We start from the raw sequence: 15,989 nt of genomic DNA on the forward strand, positions 1-15,989 counted from the left end.
AGTCCAATATTTTGCTTACCTGCCAAATTTTATACAGTAGGTCTATGTCTCCACAAATGATTCTTCAATAATGTATATTTTCAGTTTATACTTTATTTTACAACAGAATGTCAAAACCAACATCCTACTTTATACACTCATACTACCATATCTATTGAGGTTACTTTTTTATTTAAATCCAATAGGTAGCAGAAAAAAGCTGAAAATATTTGCAGAGGATTCGCATATCACTTTTATAGAAAGCTTTGAAATCTTTAAATATTCATATCAGAGAATGATGGTTTATTCTGATTGCTAACATAGAGATTTTCACCAAGATTGGGAGATGGACAGGAAGTAAACTAAACATGCCCTTATGTGGTGATATATTGTCTATGATTTAATAAAACAATTAGAGATCAAAATGCATAGCTAGCCACAGTCATAGAGCCAGGCAGTGTTGATACACACCTTTTATCCCAGCACCCACATTAATTAGTCATAGAAGTCAGTTGGTGGTAGTACACACCTTTCATTCCAGGACTCAGGAGACAAAGACAGATTCCTGTAAATTAAAGACCACCCAGGCTCACATTAGAGTGAATCAGTCCAAAAGAGAAAGAGCTCACACAAAGGATATTTCAGTACTTGGGATCCCACGCCTTTAATCCCAGCTCTAAAGGGGAATATAAAATAGGAGTAGGGCATTCAGTATTCAGTCTCAGACATTTATTCTCCTGCCATGCTGAGGACAGGATAGCCCTTTCAGCCTGAAGTAGAGGTAAGAGACAGTGGCCAGTTGCTTTGCTTCTCTGATTTTCAGCTTGAACCCCAATATCAGTCCCTGGGATTTTATTATTCATGTTACACCCCTGGTTATCTCACTGAGGACCTTTACACAGAGGATTATCTAAGATGATGAGACCTGTGTTGAATTCCAAAGGCACCAACCCTAGACTGAGACCTGGATAGAGTAAAAAGGGGAAATCGGGAAAACCTGGCGATATGGATATCCGCACATTTTACTTTTCTGATGTCATTATATGAATCACTGGGCTATGCCACACTACGTCTGCAATGATACATTGGAACTACAGAAAGCAATGACCAGAATAAACCTTTATTCTAAGTTTTTTGCTGTTGCTGTTGTTGGAAGGGTGGGTATATTAGTCATAATGACAGAAAATCTGACTACACAGTTGGAAAATGGTTTAATAGATGGTTCATCTATCTGTAAAATATTATTTATTTTGCCTTTATGAGTGTCATGTGTGTAGTTTTGCTTTTTCTTTGGGAACCCTACACTAAGTTCCCAAATAAATACATGTAGACTTATTACTACTTGTGAATGTCAGGCCTTACCTTGACTTGTTTCTAGTCAACATTTCTAATTTAAAATTATCCTGATTCTCTTTAATTACATTTTACTTCTTGTTTTTTTACCATATATATATGTGTGTGTATATATATGCATATATATAAAATCTTTCTTTCCTTCTTACTCCATGGCTGTTGTGTGGCTGGGTTGCTGCCCCCCTTATGTCTTCCTCTCCTTCTCTTTCCCTAGTTTTCTCCTCCTATTTATTCTATCTGACAACCCTGCCAATCCTTTCTCCTGCCTTACTATTGGATGTTCAGCTCTTTATTATACCAACAGGTGTTTTAGACAGGCAAAGTAACACAGTTTCACAGAATTAAACAAATGCAACATAAAATAACATCCTTTGCATCATTAAACAAGTTTTCCACAGCATAAACTAATGCAACACATCTTAAACTAATATTCTACAACACATGTGCTATGTCTATTTCTAACCATGGTTCATGGCTTGTTACTATTACATTAAAATAAAACCACATGTCAAAAAATTTGCATAATGTGCTATCAGTTTCACAGAACCCAAAAATGTGCATTCATAGACATGTCTGTCCATGCTTATATAAATAGGAAGTTGTACACCTATCATACATTGAAAATGCTATGGAAGTTTCATCCAGCAACTGATGGAAACAGATGTAGAGACGCACAGCCAAACATTAGGCAGAGCTAATAGAATCCTGCCGAAGAGAGGGAGGAAGAAGTGTAGGAGCCAGAAGGGTTAAGGGCACCGCAAGAAAACTCACAGAATCAACTAACAAAGCTCATAGTAGCTCACTGAAATTGAACCAATAACAAGGGAGCCTGGGTGGGATGGACCCAGGCCCTCTGCATATATGGGACAGTTGTGTCACTTGGTTTTCTTGTGGGACTCCTAACAGTTGGAGCAGGGCTGTCTTTGAGTCTTTTGCCAACTTTTGGGACCTCCTTCCTTATATTGGATTGCCTTGTCCAGCCTTAATAAAAGGGGTAAGAGAGTTTCTTAGTCTTGTGGCAGCATGATGTATGTTTTGCTGAGATTCATGGGAGGCCTGCACTTTTTTGAATACAAATGGAGTAAGAAAGGATTGGGGACCAGAGAGAGGTGTGGGGAAGGACTGACTGAGAGGAGAGGAGAGAAGAGAAATTGTGGTCAGGATGAAAATAAATAAAGAAAATAATAACAATTAACAATAATAAAAATAAAAAAAATGTTATGGAAAAATACTGATAATTTTTTTCATTGTGTTATCTTGGTACTGCTTTGTGTTATAATTGACATTCATTTCATTTCATCCTAAAATAACAAAGCAACACTGTTCATGGTAGCTCAAGCCTAGAATCTCAGCAGTTAGGAGGCTAAGACACAGGGATTGCCGTAAGTCCAAAGTGACAGAGCTATAAAGTGACTTCCAGGCAAGATTGTACTATAGACTGAAAGCAAGTCTCAAGATTAATTAATGGATCATAGAGAGATTGCTCAGTGATTCAGATAATTGAATTTCCTTCCACAGAACCCAGTTGTATTCCCAGCACCTACATGATGGCTAAGAACCATCTGAAACACTAGTTCCAGGGGATCTGACAATCTCTTCAGTCATCTGCTGGGATCAGGCAGACAGGTAGTTCAAAGACATACAAGCAAACAAAATATCTACACATATAAATTTGAAAATTATCAGTTAACTTAATTCACAAGGAAGCTGATCATCTTCTGTTTTGAATATAAATAAAATAGATGCAAAAGTGTAACAATTTGACTTACTTAGAAATGAGAATTTTAACTGAACTATTAGTTATATTACAAACATAATAGTTAAGAAGTTTAAGTGTTGTTATTTTGTGACCACATGTTTTAGAGATGACTAGGTTCTGAGGATTTCAATGGGAATGAAGGTATTTTATTCCATCAGAGCACTTCCCTGGCTCCTGTTCTCCATGAGAGTCAAGATCAGAAGCTTACAAATCATAACCAGGATGTTCTAAGAAAATTTCTTGTTCTCCATCTTCTTGGCCAATTGTCTGTCTATAGGCAAAGAATTAAAAAAATAGTAAAAGCGATGTGACATTTTAGGAGAAAGAAAAGTAACAGACAAGCCTGTATTGAGCTACCAGGTGCAAAGTCTACTTCCCATTTTTACCATAGCCATGAAGTCAGGTTATGTCACTACATTTTGTTGTAAGAGTCTTCTTTTTCTGCTGTTTCTGACCCCTGAACAATACTCTGAGTTCCTTCTTCTTCATTAGTAGCTGCCCCGTACCCCGCTGCCTCTCAATTCTTCACTGTTTCCTCTTCACCCATAGACATCTGACACTAGTTACTCCCTTTTATCTTTGCCTGGACTACAGACATCTATAAAGGATAAGGTATGTTTTCTAAAATTTTGACAATAATATGGTGCAGTCAACAGTTACCTGATTGTGTTCCATTCAAGTTCTGAAGCTTGGTGTTTGTTCCAACAATGTCAGTTCGGCCGCAGGATCTGAGAGGGTTGCCACTAACTCCATACAGGAGCTGAGTCAGAAGAAATCATGTTCAATCATCAGCAAGTTGAATGAAAAACCCACTTAGCCAATATTTACTTTATTTCTATATTTATGCCACCTTTCCCTGCTTGAGGAAATCCCCTTGATCTTTTCCCTTTTCTAACCAAAATGATTGTATGTGGCTCATTTGTATGTAAAATCTTTCACAACACTGGATTGTCAGGTAATAATGTGATCCAGCCTTGATTTAAATGGATTCTCTCTTACTGTCATCTAGCCTTTTCTTTCTTCTACCTTCCTTTCTCTCAACCTTGTTATCCTCCACCACTGTGCACCTTGAAATCTAACTCTCACACATGTACCCCCATGCCTTCCTTCTGAGGGAGTGTCATTTGTCTCAGAATCAGTGTTGTCTTCCAGAAGGGTTGGATTTGGGAATGGCAATTAAGTTGCAACAGGGGAACACCACTTACCCGGAGAGGACTTTGATCATGAAAAAGGCACTAAAGCCAAGGCACTGAATTTTCATTTTACTTATACTTGTTACAGTATGAAGTCATGTTCCCTTTCCCAAAGATCAGTCTCAAGTAATGATAGCCATTATTATAAATACATGATTCACTCACCTACTGATTACTTTCTTAAAACTTTCAAATATTTTATATGAGGCCCCACCCCACAAAATTTAGCAAAGAAATAGTAACATAATTGTTGTTCTGACAAGACTCTCAATGGTTTTGGAAGACAGACAAAGGAGCACTGGAATTTCTAGCAGATCCCTGCTGAATGTGATGATGATAAGCAATGTGTTCTCATGTTCTCTTCAACCCTCAGCTCCTCTCTTATGCTCTGCTCTGTAGCCCACCTCAGCACTGGGAAAGAACTGAAATGTGTTCTTGGCATTGCTGAAGCTCCTGAGATAGGGCACTGGGAAATAACCACCCATGACCGGATGGGATTTTAAATATCAGTGTCAGGTGGACAAAGGAATCCTGTCCTTGACCTCCATGGGATCCCTGAACATGCAAGACTACAGTGTCCATTCTTGAGTTGTATATTTTTAACAATAAAAGGCAAAGTGCTAGTTTTCTGAGTTTTAAGTTCATCTGAATTTATTTCTTCTATGCTAACAAGGCTTTAAACATCAATGATGACTGTATTTCAGGTATAGATTCTATTGATTGCCAACCAGTCATTTTAAATTCAATAATTAGTCTTTCCATTCATATTTAGTTTTTGACACATAAGAACGTGTGTGTGTGTGTGTGCGTGTGTTTGTGTGTGTGTGTGTGTGTGTGTGTGTTAACATCTTTATTGCAGATGTGGGAGAAATGACAAGTCTTGAAAAAATATATTTGGTGAATGGATTCTGGGTAAATGGGTCAGCCTCAGGCAATTAAGGGCCATTCATTAAAATCCCCAAAGATCTGCCCTGGAAGCAGTTTCATAATGGGCAAACCCACATTGAGGTTCCATGACAAGGCCTATTCTTTGCCAAATGTATCACATTGAGAGTTTGAGACCTTTTAACTGTGTTCATTTAGGAAAAGTATAATTTCTCAAGGTTTAACAATAACTTCCTTATTTCTAAAAAATTCTAATTTCTCAATTACTTTAGAATGCAAAATTATAGTCTAAAATTACTGTCTATAAATTGGGAAGCTATGTGTCAGCAGCCCATATGTTAAATTATAAATTGTTGTCACAAAGATACTCACAATATGATCACTGCTACTTGTTGAATTTCCCTCTTTTCATACCTTCTATCTTACCTTTTATGAAAATAAGGGGAGAGTTATGGGGAATGCAAGGGAGAAAATGTAAAGAATTGAATTTGGCTTTCTGCTCTAACTTTTCCTGTTGCTTGTTCTACCTCTTTTCATTTGTTTCCTCTCTAGAGACTTCTTGTCATAGCACCTATTGCTTCTCCCAAGAGTCACCATTCCTGCAGTACAAATGTGCACTGTTGCTGCTGAACAGATGTATGCAATTGCTACTGTACAGATGTGCACTGCCACTATAGTACAGATCCTACCAAGTGGACACTGTCACTACAGTACAGGTTCCATAGTAGAAGGTTACTAGATAGCAAAATCAAGGTAGCAGAAGGCAAATCTCCATATCTCCTCTACTTTCCATAGTGCAGCAGCTCCTTTCATTCAAGAGTACATACATGGCACCCAAGTTTCCTTTCCTTTATCCTACAGACATTTAGTGTACTTTTACTTGCCAAGCTCAGTGTAGGTGATTCTTGAAAAGTTAAACTTCCCTATAAACAAAAAATATATACAAAGTATCATAAAGTATAGTGATTACCAAGTGCCTTAGGGTAGTATTACTGAAGCCAGAAGAAAACACATTTGTACACGCTAGGAGCCAAGTAAGAAATAATTTGCCATCAAACTCTATAAACATTGAAATATGCTCTACGTATATTTCACTTTCTTTAAAATACTTCAGCGAGAGAGAGAAAAAAACTTCTCAGTCAATTTGGAATTTAAGATCAAATCACATGAAAAAAGGACTCACCCTTATTTATTTATTTATTTATTTTTTAAGAAGGGTTATCTTTTTTATTTAAATTAGAAACAAGCTGGCTTCACATGTCATTCCCAGTTCCCTCACCCTCCCCTCCTCTGCCATCCAGTGCCACCAAGACCCCACTCAATCCTCACTCCACTCCACAGGGAGGGTGAGGTCCTCCATGGGGGATCTCCAAAGTCTGTCATATCATCCCGGGCAGGGCCTAGGCCCTCCCCCATGTGTTCAGGCTGACAGAGCATCCCTCCATGTAGAATGGGTTCCCAAAGCCCATTTGTTTTGTCAGGGGTAAATGCTGATCTACTACCCAAGGCCCCATAGATTGCTGAGGCCTCCACACTGACACCCAAATTTAAGGGGTCTGGATCAGTCCCATGCTGGCCTCTCAGTCATCATTCTGGGGGTCCATGAGCTCCCCTTTGTTCAGGTCAGCAGTTACTGTGGGTTTCACCATCCCAGTCTGGACCCCTTTCCTCATCACTCCTCCCTCTTTGCAACTGGGTTCTGGAAGTTCTGTTCAGTGTTTAGCTGTAGGTGTCTGCCTCTGTCTCCATCAGCCACTGGATGAAGGCTCTAGGATGGCACATAAGCTAGTCATCAATCTCATTATCTGGGAAGGGCATTTAAGGTAGCATCTCCACTATTGCTTAGATTGCCGGTTGGTGTCATCCTTGTAGATCTCTGGAAATCTCACTAGGGCCAGATTTCTCCTCAAACCTATAATGACTCCTTCTGTTATGTCATCTCTCGTCTTGCTCTTCTCTATTCTTTGCCAGACTCAACCTTCCTGCTCCCCCATGTCCTCCTCTCTTCTGCTCCACTCTTTTTCTCAGCTCCCTTTCCCCTCCCCCCATGCTCCCAACCCACTCAGGAGATTCTGTCCCATTCCCTTTCTCTGGGGTACCATGCATATCTCTCTTAGGGTTCTCCCTGTTTCTCAGACTCTCTGGCAGTGAGATTGTAGGCTAGCACTCCTCTGTTCCATGTCTAAAATCCATATAGGAGTGAGTACATACACTGTTTGTTTGTTTGTTTGTGACTGGGTTACCTCACTCAGGATGGTTTCTTCTAATGCCATCCATTTGCCCGCAAATTTCAATATTCCATTGTTTTTCTTCTGCTGAGTAGTACTCCATTGTGTAAATGTACCACATTTTCTCTATCCACTCTTCAGTCAAGGGGCATCTAGGTTGCTTCCAGATTCTGGCTATTACAAATAATGCTTCTATGAACATATTAGAACAAACATCCTTGTTGTATGAATAGGACTCCCCTTTATTAATGACCACTAAACCTTATTTGTTTCTAAAATGCTAAGTAATTTTGATCTATTTTATTTGTCCTTCAATGAATAATATTTGCTGGGTTTTGGAAAATAGATTTGCTGAAAGGTGTTATGAGGCTTTCAGCAGTCTCTGCAGCACAGCCAAATGGTCCCATATTTGTATTAACTACAACACTCAGTAAAGAAATTTAACTATGAATATTGCTTGCCCTCAGGTAGATCCAAAGTAAATTAAATGGCCCTATCTTGAAGCCACTGGACCTTTGCATATTTAAATTGTTTGGTATTATCCGGCAGTGTGCTTTTGACATAGGCATGTGTTGGGTTTCTGTTGTTTTAATTGTGATAAATTTTCCTTTTTGTGTTTTTAAAATGTGTGTAGTCTTCAGTCTTACAAATTAATTACCAAGTAAAGTTTGAGAAGATTCAGACTTCAAGAAGTCCATTTTAATGTAATTTTTCTAATGCTTGGCATATCCTAATAGTTGTCATTTGCTGCTCTAGAATTCCTGCCAGGGGGTCTGGTTATGGTGCCCTTAAAGGGAGATGAGGAAAGCTACGGGTATTGTGCAATACAGCACATTTCATTGTAATGCAGAACGCATAGCTTCAAGTGTTTGCAACACTCTCCAGCCAGTTCCTTTCACAGTAGAAATAGACATAGGGCCAATGTGAATGCATGGCTCTCCCCCACCCAGCTCCACTAATCTTGCAGCTGACATCTTAGCAAACAAGGGGGCATTCAAGAAAGTTTGCAAAATTTAAATCCAAATTGCCTGTCACTGCCTGACATCACATATTTTGCCAAAAATTGCACCAAGTAAATATGATTACTTTAAAGAAACAGTCCCAATCATTATTCAGCAGCAAAACTACCTGGATCAACCCTGGCTGGCTATGCAAGTTATTCAGATTCTTAGCTGGTGGTGCTGTTATTGTCAGAAACAAAGACATTTTGGAGAACCTTAATAGGGCTGCATCTGAGATTCTTGCTTTTCTTCTAAGACATTGTATATTTATTTTAAGGAGATTTGTGAAAGCTACAATGGATATCCACACATCTTGCTTTATGAGATTACAGTGGAAAGTGCTATATAGGAAAGGCCATTCACCCAGTTCCATTCTGGCTCCAATTCTCAGGGTTTTCCATTCTTGAGGAGTTAAAAAGAGATTGATACTAAATCCTAGCTTAGGTAAAGGAAGAAACATTATTTTTCTACTGTATTGCTCAATCACAATGAATTCTCAGCGTGTTACATGAAAGTGCTTTTCTGGCCAGCAACCTGGTCAGCCCTGTTACCCAGCCGCATACTGTGCTCTAGGGAGTCCTAAGGTATTATTCAGAATCTCTGGGAGAACAACTCTTCCCGGAAATTTTCTCTCAGACGAGACTGCCAATCATTCTCATGTCTATAACATAAGACTATACTGTGTGCCCTCCTCTGAACTCAGGCATGTGACCATTGCCTCACAAGTCAGAAAAAGACAACCTAAACTACTGACAATTCTTCAGTGTTGTCACTACATGAAGGTAAAATCAGGAATCCAGGCTCCACCATAGAACAGGTTGAAACTAATATTATTGAGCATCCAATTTTCAATAGGAGCATGAAGAATGTTCTAGATGCTGCTGCACACATGTGGATATATCCTGTATTAAGTTTCAACTACATTTTCATAGTTCTTAACATTTCAGACACACCTCTCCTACTCTGATCTCCCAGGATCTTGCTTTCTTCCTTTAAGTATTGGGACATTTTCTAGAAGGCTCTTTTTATCTGGTCAAATTATTAATATCTCCTCAGAATTCCAGCAGAATGCTACTTTAAATGTCAACCGCCTTTTGAAAAATAACTTTTCCCTACAAAATTACAATATAGTACAAACATTTACTGGTAGTTTGTATAATCGTGCGTAAGAAGTAGACCCTTCATATCCCAAAGAACTTTCTCAGCAGTGTTTTCTGAAACCTACACTCTGGGTGGAAGAACAAATGCATGTATTCAAAACTGTTGATCTCATAGTGACCTCAGCATTTTGTGATGGAAATCATATAAAAACAGTTTTCACATACAAAGGGAAGCAACTTCTAGGGTCCTCATTTTTTGGAGCACTTGACCCTAAAGTAAACTTGGGGTCACTTACCAAATGTAGATGAATCCCAAGCCCCTCTATGTGTGATCTGAAACAATCTGGTTTATTATTACTTTCCTTCAGTTTGCTCTTCTTGAGGAGAAGGAATGTAAAAGTCTCCTCGACAATGCAGTAACATATTCAAGTTCAAGAGAAGTAGCTAAATAATCAGATAATAATCGGTAACTTTCAAAATACTTTGAACAGAAACAAGACTGACTTATTCTAATTGGATTGGCTTTCCTTTTAGACTACTCATCTGCAAAAATTCAGTGTTCTTGATCTTTCAAATGAGTCTTAACTCTGTCATTTGCTCTGCTCTTCTCCACGTTATCCTGAAGGAGGAGTTTGCCACAGGCACCGTAGCTACTGCGAAAGCAATTTTATCTTCTTAAACCATCCCCACATTCTGCCTGCAACTATTTTGCTTTTCTTGTTTTTTTCAGCAGATGCTTACAGAGTGTTAATGGCATTAGATGCCCACAGTCAATAGATGGTCGACGCTTGGTGGCATTGGCCTCGGCGTATTCACTAAGAACACTGTTTGATTCTTTTTCATTTTAATTGCTGCTATGGCGGTGGATATAAGTTGCTACACACAAAAGGGTGACAAATAATGATGAAAGACACCAGAGTGCTCTCATGTGTGGCTTCGTCAAAAAGGAGAAAAGAGATTATTGCGGCTGAGCTGATCGCATGGAATTCGTTGGGCTTTCCTCACCACCCGATTCCCCACCCCCAATAACCTCGCTGTCCCTCTACTAAAATGCAGTTCTGAAGGTCTATGAATTATCTAGTTGAATGGCACACAAAAATTGATCCCATTAACAATAATCTTCAGAATGCTGAAGGACATAACACCACTTTTGTGAGGTTTCAACCGTAAGCATTTTCTAACCATGAAAGGAGCAAATCGTCATTTTCTTCTTAGAGAACTCTTGTCTCAAACAGAATTTCTTTTGGGATGCAGCGGTCCATAAGGTGCACAAGGCAACAGTTAAAACAATATCCCAAATGCTTTGCCGGCAACTGAGATGTCAGCTGTATTTTTTAATTAACTTTTGAATTCTTTAAAAGTCATTTAGCACTGGCTAAATATTTTGAGGCTGCAACATGGATGCTGAGAAAAGCATCAGATGACATAATAGGTAAGATAGTTGTTTTGTGACCCACAAGTTTTCAATTGTTCTTCTGTTTGAAAAGGAAAAAAAAACAAAGCTTTCTGTTACCCTTACACACAATCAATGCTCTTGAAGTAAAGAATGAGCCTGTGTCCCACATTATCAGACACTTCCATGTGATACAGGCTGGATTTCTCACACTCTTTTCAGTAGCAGAGGAGCATTTTATATTCAGCACTAGGGTGACCTTGCCTCCTCTTTCTGGTTCTCCAGTCACTCTTGATCTTACTTCCCCTCTTCTCCCTTCTTAGCAATGGTGTTTGCCTCATAAAATGTACCTTCCAAGTCTCTTGAAGCTTGTGCTCTTCCCCTGGTTCAAGTACCCTAGTCTCCATAGCCAACATTAGACCATGTTGCCTGTCTCTCTTACTGTTGCTCCTTGGCTCAAAGTTTTCCTGATAGCTTTCTTATGTAAGCCATTGTAAGTAGATGAGCTTGGATATACATATGTAAACATCGAAGCCAGGAAGTGCCAGATGTTTCATATCTTGTTTATTGGCTTTTCAAATCAAAATCCCTCCCTCCCTCATGCCCTTCCTCTTTCCTCGGCCCAGGCTAATCCATTCACTCCTCAAAGGTATTTTCATGACAGCCTAATACACTAAAATATCGGTTTTGTCATTATGATGGTTGTCAATCAGTATGGATGGATCCCAGGAACAATTTGTTGATGGTGAAGGTAAAGGTAAGGGTTGTGGTTTGAGCTTCTCTCACCTAGTACATTGTGACTCACACTAATAGTGACAAATATATGTTAAAAGAATATATGCATTATTAGATATTGAGCACATTGTTAATAAATGAGGAACAGTTATGTCTCCCACAATAGAACTTACCTATTTTCTTCAGAGTAACAGCTCAGAGAAATATTTTCTTTCATTAAATTCTACTCATCCTGTGTATGCCACTTATCCTGTGTTAGCTTTTTAATTTTTCAAAACAAAGCCTGGAGATATATTTTCAATAATGGCCGTCTCCCTCCACCCCTCCAAGCTAAATTCTTAGAATGAGAAAAAATGTGTCTTAATCACTGGAATCATTGCCTTTGACCCCAGAGTCCCTTTGTGTAGAATGTGGCTTTCTGTAGAAGGTTCCAAGAGTGAGGAAGAGTTAAGGAGCTCTGAACACATGATGTGCCTAAGTGGAAGACAAGATGAAATTTAGTAAGCTATATTTTACAAGAATCAAAGAAAACAATGGAGGGGGAATAATTAAGATGAATCTGGTTAGAACTGATGGGAGCTCTGAGGTCTCATACAGCATCTCCCTCACACCCAGCACTTGCAAAGGACATAAAAGTCTTCGAAAGTCCCTGTTTATTCCTAGTGACAATGGTCCAAGATGTTCACTCTCAGTAATCTGGAATGATATTTGATGTGTACAGAGGAAACAGACACATGCTGACAAGTCACTTAAGATGGGTCTATGCTTTGTTTGTGTAATACATTTGATCAAAGAAAAGATAAAAGTAAAAATTCATGATTGTTTTTGAGTCATACGTCTCAATTTTCATATTCTGATTTTAGAAACATAAAGACTATAGGGAAGAAGAGAGAGAGATCCTTAAAACAATCTGAGATTACTACAGCATCAATTTCCTGGTGGCTTTTGTTACATGATTCAGTTATGGGGTGGAGGCTACTTTAGCATTAACAGTTTCCCTGGTTTTTAGCAGAATCTTTCAACACATTGACAGAGGTAGAGAATCCGGAGCATATCCAAGAAAGTTTTCCTTATCTATTTAAACTCCAATTTTACCTCTAAAATCAAAGAAAAAGGAACACTATTGGTCTGAATAGCTAATTTTTTTTGTCAAAAGTGCGAACGACAGCTCTTCATGTTGGCCAGGGGATTGTCTTTGCGGGTGCCTCAGGAATCTAGCATTTTATTCTTGTGTTCCATGTACAGTGGGAGGGACACTGAGCAGTTTGAATGGGAGCTGACAGAAGCCTCTTTGTGTGGCTCCCTCTCTCCTGATGTGGTGTGTGTTCCAGGAAAGAGGACAGGCGCTGAGACTAAACACAAAAATCAAAATGGATTTTACTCCGCCTTCAGTAAACAGCATGGCACAAAAGTCCATTGTGCTATGAGATAACTGCTAAGATGAATGGAGTTGGCTGTCAGGGAGGTGATTGTGGGGCTGGTCTCTATTGGATCACAGTCCAGGGCTGAATTCCTTTCTGGTTCATCAGGGTCTGTTGGTACCACAGGAAGTGTCATGATCCCTTTTTTCACTAGGGCCAGATGGTGTCCTTTTTTGAGGCCTTACTAATGCCCAGTTTTCCACATGTAAAACTCCTGGGAAAATGACCTAACTCACAGCTGCTCAGTGAGGCTTGAGCAGGCATTTAGAAAGACTTCTGTTGGGAACAAGAAGGTTGTACCACTAGCAGAGCAAGGGGGGAGGCTGCGGTCAGAAATGTATCAATTGCAAACTATTTTTAAACTACTACCGTACTTTGAATCGTGGTTGCACAATGTGTGTCTTCCTAGGCAATGGCTGAAAGGGTGTTTCACAAAAGCAATTAATTGCTAGGGACGCTGATTGTTTCCCTAACAGAAGTTTTACCTTCCTTGAGAGCAGATGGCCTGAATAAGAAGAGAGAATGTGGTCCAGAGGGTCGGGAAAGGACAAAAAGTGAAAGATTCCCTAGATAGCTGCAAGGAGCCTGGGGAGAGGGGAGGGACCTTGGTGTTAAAAAGAACTGGGAAAAGTGGAAACTTTTGATGTATGTATGCAGTGTTTACCAATGAACTGAATGATTCCCAAGAGCAGCCGGTTGCAGGTGTGATGTTTAGAAAGCAGGACGCCTTTTCGATTAACTGAGTTACAGCAAGAAGACATGAAAGCTGTTACCCTGTTACCGAGATCCATACTGAAAGTTACCATCTCAAAAAGCACAGGCAGCAGTCATACTAGAGATAGAGGAGGACTCAACAGCATCTTGAAATACTTACATCTTTTGTGTGAGCTGAGTGATAGCTAGCTCTAACATATTGGCCCTTTGTGGGATTTGTTTTATCCTATTGTTTCCACTTTGGGTAAAGCAACTCTTTTTAGCTGTTGATTTTCACTAACATTTCATTTAATTATTTTAAAACGAATGACAGATTTTTCATGACACATCTAAATGGCTTATTGATTTTCGGAGATCTCAAGTCAAATAAAAAGTTTCATATTTTCTTGTTCCCAACTGTGGTTGAAAAACAAAACACTCAAGTAAAGTTGCAGAGTTACTATGAAGATATAATACCATAGTTATTTTTCCAATCTTAATATATTTATGCAAGTGTGTTTAGCTTTTGGGTCATGAAACTCTTATGGTAAGAGAAGAATCAGTATTAGACATATGGATCACGTTTTCAACCAAGTATCTGACAATTCTGACAGAAGCCTCTCCTCTCAGATATCTGAAGTCTAACAGTTGTTGTGTACTAAGTAACAATGCAGAAATAGAAGGAAGCGATATGTTTATGATTCAGCTTGAGATTTTATAAAATATACAAGATGGTGATTATCTGTCTTTACTACTATGACGCCCTAGCAAGCCATCAATATGCATGATTTGCTATTATTGCCTTTATTCTTGTGCATATTTAATATATTCCTACTCCCTGTGTGTTATTGATCAGGGTATAATGTGGGAGTGGCATGTCATAGGTAAGGTAATAGCCCATTAAACCATATTGTGAGATGCTGGTACTTCTAGAAGGTGATTGATAAATATTTGTTCAAGTGGCCCTGGTTTTGTTCACCCTTTCAAATGCTCGTCTCTTTGGGGGAACTTAGATGGATGCATTTAAACTCTAATGCAGTAATCAGATGAGGGAGGGGAGAGGAGCATGCAACCAGAGGCATTAGAACAAAGACTAAGAACTTGTTAGAGGCAGGGTTTGTTTATTTGCCTCACTTCATTTTTAAACCATGACAGAACTCAGGAAGAACTTCAGATACAGTTCTGCTGGCTGGGGTTGGTTTTCCTTTTGTTTTCCAAACACATCCCAGTGCTGAGCCTTGGTGCAGCAGGTACCCTGCATGCTCACAGGATCCATGTTATACAACTAAGGAGCGAGCTCTCCAGATAGAACCAGGATTTCCTCCACTGGATCAGTTACAAGCAGCCCAGCTTTCAGCAAACTCTAGCCTTCTGTCTCCTTTCTTTCACAAGCAGGGTTATGTTTTGTTGTGGCACAAAGAAATCCTTCCCTCCCTTGTTCACAAAGCCCCACGGCACTGGGTCTCCTGTATCAACTGCTCTTTTCTTTCTCTGAATGCTATATTTTTATTTACATAAGAATTCCAGTAGATGTTTTATTTACATATGTATTCACTCATTTCAGATGAATGAAAGGAAATGATGAAACCTTAAACCCAAAGCACAATTTTGCAAACACTAAAACCATTCCTGTAGCTGTCATTGTGCCAGAAAGTAACTCCAGTGTTGCTTTATTTGTTTTAATTGCTGGCAATTGTCTTAATTACCTTACTCCTCATATCTCCAGCTGAAATTCAAAAGGTTCTCTTTTAAAGAGTCAAATTTGATTCTATATAGTTTTGCCAAAGGAAGATGGGGAGGGAGGAGAGTACCAAGAGGCTAGTTCTCTGACTGGGAAGCTCCTGATCAAAAAAAGTTACAATGGCCCCAAAGAGAGGAAAAATATTGAGTCACATATTAATGATCACAACACAGTCACATATGAATTTAACGATATTGCTAGCAAGGAGTAAAGATTAAGATTATAAGATAGTAAAATAATTAGTCAATGGCCACATATATTTAAACAAAATTTGATTTTTTTTCAAGACTATGCATTTAATATAAGAACAAAATCCTAACAGGGAAGCTGAACGTTACCTAGAACGTCCATTTAAATGTTTCTCATTATTACTATAATGTCTAGCTGTTACCAGGGGTCAGATTTTGGGTTAGGGTTAGGTATATACAGATTTGGGGTTCCTTACTCACAAGTGAAATCAGAGACTATGAATCATTAAGGAAATTTCATTCAAAGCAAAGCAGACCAG

The 15,989-nt window shown here is 39.0% G+C and overlaps 1 long non-coding RNA gene across 1 annotated transcript in view; it reads right to left on the bottom strand.

The window, feature by feature from the left end:
- Positions 1-1,721: 1,721 nt before the first annotated feature.
- Positions 1,722-15,989, bottom strand: part of LOC121138950 — a 90,964-nt gene continuing 76,696 nt past the window's right edge. Inside the window, exons 3-4 of the long non-coding RNA XR_005875813.1 lie at positions 3,752-3,851; positions 1,722-3,362 (exon numbers count right to left, since the gene is read on the bottom strand). This is a non-coding gene — a long non-coding RNA (uncharacterized LOC121138950). The remainder of the gene's footprint in view (positions 3,363-3,751; positions 3,852-15,989) is intronic.

Source organism: Mesocricetus auratus, unplaced genomic scaffold (genome assembly GCF_017639785.1).
Source record: "Mesocricetus auratus isolate SY011 unplaced genomic scaffold, BCM_Maur_2.0 Super-Scaffold_6730, whole genome shotgun sequence".
Classification (NCBI taxonomy): domain Eukaryota; kingdom Metazoa; phylum Chordata; class Mammalia; order Rodentia; family Cricetidae; genus Mesocricetus; species Mesocricetus auratus.